The 6,319-nt window shown below is 27.3% G+C and overlaps 1 protein-coding gene across 2 annotated transcripts in view; it reads left to right on the top strand.

The window, feature by feature from the left end:
- The first annotated feature begins 1,380 nt into the window (after positions 1-1,380).
- Positions 1,381-6,319, top strand: part of LOC107445985 (protein unc-93 homolog A) — a 21,598-nt gene continuing 16,659 nt past the window's right edge. Inside the window, exon 1 of one of the 2 annotated variants that reach the window (XM_071181222.1) lies at positions 1,381-1,559. The gene's annotated coding sequence lies outside the window, so the exon portion shown is untranslated. Of the gene's footprint in view, positions 1,560-4,027; positions 4,299-6,319 lie in introns of those variants that run through there. The other variant, XM_071181224.1, reaches the window with a different exon arrangement.

The following is a 6,319-nucleotide window of genomic DNA, read 5'->3' as shown; positions in this document are numbered from 1 at the left end:
CAAATGCGAAGCCAACCAGGAAATTTTTATTCTAGCTCAGAAAATATTATAAATTCAAATATCGAGTACATCTAAACGTTGTGAAGAATTCGAGAGAATCTAACTCTTATGTGAGTTGAATGCACGGTCAATCAGGAGACCATAATGATAAATATCCCACATCTGTTCATGATTATTATTGTCTACAAAGATCTTATTCACTCAATGGACTAATTATCAATCAGTCAATGTTTGTTCTGGCAGTCAAGCCAGTTTTTGCCTGGAGACCACAGTGGTCAATCTACCACATCCATTCCTGCTTATTATTGTCTATGAAGATCTGATTCACGAACTGGAATAATAATCAATCATTCAATAATTGTTGTAACAGTCAGGCTGGCTATAGCCTCAAGTCCGTTGTGGTTATTACTATTTAAAGCTACTATATCAAACTAAAATATTTTTAAGAGAAAAAATATCTTACAAAATTCATGTTCTGATTTCTTTGAAACATTAAATACATGACGTGAAATTTAAACACTTAAATGTTTTTTTCTTCTTTTTGTATCTATACAGTAAGATAACTGACAAGCTCCGAAACCATATAATCAATCCACCACACCCATTCTTGATTATTATTGTCTATGAAGATCTTGTTCACAGAATGGAATAATCTATATTATATAAAACTCTGGAGAACGCACTAGGTCTGCTCATCGGCAAGACCGATTGTGCAGCTCATTGGAAATAAAAAAAAAATATTATATAAAACGCTAATACGTACGTACGTATGTATGTATGTATCAATAAAACCGATGATATTTCTTTTCTCGCGCTGGCAACAGTTTTCATTTTTAATTGATTGGATTCGGCGCGCAAGAGCACGTAGTGAGCAACCAGATAACAATAACCAGAGTGAGCATTATCAGGTTGTTCAATTCAGATTCATGCACTAAAAACATGACAATATTTAATTTAAACTCAATTAGGAATTAATTAATTAATTGAAGTGAGAATGCTTTAAAAGGCCGCTGTTGNAATTATTATATAATAACTTAAATAAACTTAACTTAATTATTATATATAATTCATTATTATTTCATAAAATTTCATATATATTATATTTCATATTATATTTCATATATATATTTCATATATATTTCATATACATTATATTTCATATATATTTCATATATTAACATATTTAAGATATTATTGTGCCGTAATACAAGAAAATCTAAGAATAAAATTAAAAATTATTTGCATTTATTATTTGGCCAAAAAGACAAATAATGAGAATTTTGAATGACTCAAGTGCAAATAAAGACATGCAATACTAATTCAAGAAACACTAGATGACATGTGAAACAACACAGCTGACACTCTGTTACTTTAATGCCAGTTTATTTCTCTTATTTCTAGAATTTGGAGGCAGGTTTGATTGTCGTTATATTTATCGAAATTATATCAGTTTATGGCTAATTCAAGGGAAGCAGTTAAGAAGATTTTCAGTTGAAAAAAATTTATTAATTTTTAATTATTTAAAAAAAATTAGGATGGATAGCCCACTTTTAATTGAAGTAAGTTTTTAATTCATGTTCAAAATGCTTATCTTGTTTTATGTGAACTATCTGTTGAAATTCGAAATAACCATAGCTTGACTAATATTTGAAGAATTAATTCACAAATATCGCAGAAACTTCTTAATAATATAAACTATGTCAAAAATCATAAAATAAATTATATAATTAAAAATTAATCAAAATTGCATTGCGGAGAAATACTGTTTAATTTAAAAATGCACAAAAACAAAATATTAATTTTATAGTTAAAAATTTTGATAATGATTATGCACGGAGCAACATACAAACTGAATTCTTTTTCTTTCTTTTGAACTTTTTTAAATTTCTATGTCCTCTTCCTAAAACTTTTTTGAGCGATTCTGGTAAAAATTATTTCATTTAATTTCTTTTTCATTTATTTATTTATTTAATTTTTTATTTTATACCCTAACTTGACTTTTTATTTTTATGAACTTTAAGAACCAAAATGAGTGTAAATTCATTTACACAAATTATGGATCAAATTTTGAATTATTTAAGCTTCTTTTAAACTAAAAAATTTTTTTTCCAGTATTTAGTGCCACTCAATCAAAAAGGAAGAGACCTGTTTATTTTTGATTTATAAGTAATGAAGTAAATGCAAGGCCTTATCAAAAACTCTTACTGTATTAATCTACTGTACGTAACTAAAATCTTTTAAATTGAAAAAAAATTGTTATGAAATTCATGGGTAACGATTTTTTTTCCTTCTAAACATTAAATACATTTCGCCAAACTTAAATATGTAGATGTTTTTTTTCCTTTTGTGTCGGTTCAGTAAGGTAACCGAAAATCATTAATTATGAAGTGAAAAGACTTTTTTTAACACCCATTAAAACTAATCAAAGCTACAGTACCAAATGCGAAACCAACCTGGAAATGTTAATTCTTGCTCAGAAAATATTATAAATTCAAATATCGAGCTCATCTCAATGTTGTAAAGAATTTGAAAGAATCTAACTCTTATGTGAGTTGAATGTATGGTCAGTTAGGAGACCATAATGATAAATATCCCGCTTCTATTCATGATTATTATAGTCTACGAAGATCTTATTCACTCAATGGACTGATTATCAATCAGTCAATATTTGTTTTGGCTGTCAAGTCTGCTAGCCTCCAGATCATTGTGGTCAATCTGCCGCATCCATTCATGATTATTATTGTCTATGAAGATCTTATTCACGAAATGGAATAATAATCACTCATTCAATAATTGTTGTAACAATCAGGCTGGCTAGCCTCGCACCCGTAGTGCTTATTACTATATAAATCTACTATATAAAATTAAAATATCTTTAAAGGAAAAAATTTCTTATAAAGTTCTTGTAATGATTTTGAGACATTAAATGCATTTAAACAAGAATAAATATTTGAATGTTTTTTATCTTTATTATAGTTACCATACAAATCAATCTACCACATTATTGATTATTATTGTCTATGAAGATCTTATTCACAGAATGGTATAATTATCACTCAGTCAATAATTGTTGTGGCTATCAGGCTGGCTAGCCTAAAGACCATAGTGGTTAAGTTATCACATCCATTTATGATAATTACCATCTTTGAAGCTCTATTTGACGAAATGGAATAGCTATCAATCAGACAATAACTTTTGCGGTTGTAAGGTTGATTAGCCTGGCTTCCAAACTGACCAATCTACCACATCCATTGATGGTTATCATTCTCCATGAAAATCATGTTCACATTATGAAAAAATAATCAACCAATCAAATAATCAAGCAATATCGCCTTCCTGTAGCTCTCCTCATAGAAAACAACAGAACTTCGGTGTCAAATGTTTGGACAAGCTTGCCTTCGTTTACAATTGAGATAAACTAACTTTTATTACTTTAACGAAAGTCTTTTATTGTTAGGGCAGCATTTAAAATCAAGCCTGTGTGTTCAATCGTTTCGTCTCGTCCATTCTCTGTAGTTATCAAATCCAATAAATGTCAAAATTTTCAATAAATCTTCAGTCTGACCATCGAAATTATCTCTTACTTCTACTTGTATTCAAGTGTAAATAAATGGTTGTTGCCATTTTGGAAAGAAAAGAAGTTTGCATAACAGACATGTTACTAATAGTCTGACAGACGATAACATATTTTTATTATTTGTCAAAAAGAAAAATTTAAAACAAAAAAAAGCCAAAAACTTCATATATTTGCATGTGAGTCGTAAAAATTCGGCGTCGTGATTTTTTTTAATTTTTTATCATTTGGCCATTTTATTGAACATCGAGAGTCTTGTTATGCAAATACAAACCCTACCATAAAAATAAGTAATGTTGGTTACGTCATAATGCTATGCAACTCGAATATTAAGAAGAAGAAACAAATGTTTCTTTTTGAAGAAAATAGTGTACATGAAAAAGTTTCTCTACATCAGCAATATACATTATTTATCATTTACACCTTTGAATCAGAAATTCCTTCAGATCGTTAGAAACTCTAGACAGTTGTCTGGGAAAATGGGATTTCAAATGCTTGTTTTTGTAAGATACGAAGTCATATCTAATGAATGATAATTCAGTTATAAAATGATTCGTAATAAAAGGATGATTTGAAAACTTAGACTAGAACAGTTGTAATTGAATTACAGGTACAGATAAATTTGTTTTTAACTTTGAGAAATAGTGGCACGAATTTTCTGGACTCGTCAAATATTATATTGGATAATATATCGCATTGTTCTATGGGTCATTGATATTAAGAGGCAAGTTTATAAAAACTTTTATTACTCTTTAATATGTTTCTCAAAAAGTCTTTTTAATCTGAAGTTTCAAAAAGGAAACTGTCAACCAAATATAATTTTATTATTAATTTTTTCCATGTTAATTTATTTTTTTAAAATAATGTTTATTTTTCAAGTAATGAAATTTTGGATGTTTTATTAAACTTGCACTTATTTTAGTTCTTATTCTAGAAAAGTGGCTTATTTTTTAAAACTAACTTGTGTATCATAAAACAGGACATTTCGTGAAATATTACAATAGCAATTGCTTTTATTGGTATTTATTTTAATGAAAATATCGTTTAAATTATAAAAGCAAAAAACTTTATCACGCGTTTTTTAAATTTATGAAAAAAATTCGGCTTTTTTTTCTTTTTGAAAATAAGTGAAACTATATACCATTCTAGTAATATAATGCGAAAAATGAAGTAGACTTTTTTTCTTCACTTTCCATATTAAGGGTCTAATTGACTATGAATATGTATTCTTAGAAACTTTGCAAAAATTGAAGTAATGAAAAACTGTGCATACTTAGGGTCACAAATTAATTTTTAAGCAAGATAAGACGAACGTTTTAAAACTTCGTCCTACCTAAATCGAGTACAAAAAATGCGAAAATGGAATTAAAATCATTAAGAAAAAAAACAATTAATATTTGTCTTGTGTTACTGGAACGCGTTCATATTCGATTAAAACAACTTTTATGTTTTATTTCCAAATAAACTGGTTTTACAATTTTTTAATTTTTCCACTTTTACTTTTGCCCACCTTAATAAAAAATGTTTTTTTCTTTTCGTTCCTTTTAAATATTAATTTGTGATTAGTCATTTGCATAGCTTTTGAGACTTCATTTTTCACAAGGTTTCTAAAAATATATAATGACAGCAGTCATTAAATAACAGCCTGCATTAGTTTTCATTCATTTAAATAATTTTTTTCAAATTTAATTAAAAAATTAGTAAATTAATTAACTAAATTAATTTAAAAATTTCTACAGATTGTTGTTATACAATTTAACAGTAATATATCATGCTGTACTATAGCGCAAATAGTGCTGCTTTAAATTATATTTTCACTGTATTTTTTCAGCGTTGTAGTAGTGTTCAACATTTCGCATATTTTTATTGATATAAAAATATACGAAAATACATATTGCAATTATGATGCATATGAAGATTTTAGTGATATATATGTATATATATTTATATATATTATGATGACTACTATTATATAGATGATACGATTATGTATATGATACTATTATATATATGATATGATTATATATGATATGTGTTTATGCTTAAAGTAGTTTTCAAAATGAAATATAGATGGCAGTATAAAGTCACGTGAATAGTAAATGTTAATTTTTGTTTTATGTATATGTAGTTTTAGTTCTCTATGTGTTTTGTCTCAATAAAGTTGTGTAATTAAAACCGGCATGGTAAGTGATTATTTTCCCCGAGACGAATAAACCTTTTTTCATTTGTGGCGCCATTACGTGGGGCAGATGTGGATGACTCATGTAAGTGACTTTGATTTTTGAATTTGTTTGAAACTTGAATAGAATTGAATTTTGAATTTGTTTGAAACTTGAATAGAATTGAATTTTGAATTTGGGAACTTTAGAATTGAATTTGAATAACCATGTCGGTCAGTGATAATGAGACAGATGAAATTGATGAAAACTCGAAGAAAAAAACCATTCAAAAGAGAACAACATATAGAGCATTAACGACTAAACTGCTTAATAAAATAGAATCCTGTTATAAAGATGAAAATTTAGATGATGAGAATAAAAATGAAGAACTAAAAACCTTATACGATCAATTGATTGAAAAAGAATATGAGCTTGTAAAACTTAACATAAAGATAGAGGCATTTATTTCCGTTGACGAAATTGAAAGGGAAATAATTTCGGTTGATGAATATTCGGAGAAAATTTTAAAATGGAAAAGTAAAGTTAAACGAAAAATTGATAAAATTAATGAAGAAACGCAATCGGT

The sequence above is a fragment of the Parasteatoda tepidariorum genome, chromosome 5 (genome assembly GCF_043381705.1).
Source record: "Parasteatoda tepidariorum isolate YZ-2023 chromosome 5, CAS_Ptep_4.0, whole genome shotgun sequence".
In the NCBI taxonomy this organism is placed as follows: domain Eukaryota; kingdom Metazoa; phylum Arthropoda; class Arachnida; order Araneae; family Theridiidae; genus Parasteatoda; species Parasteatoda tepidariorum.
The sequence above is the reverse complement of the archived record's forward strand: the minus strand, read 5'-3'. Positions and strand labels throughout refer to the sequence as shown.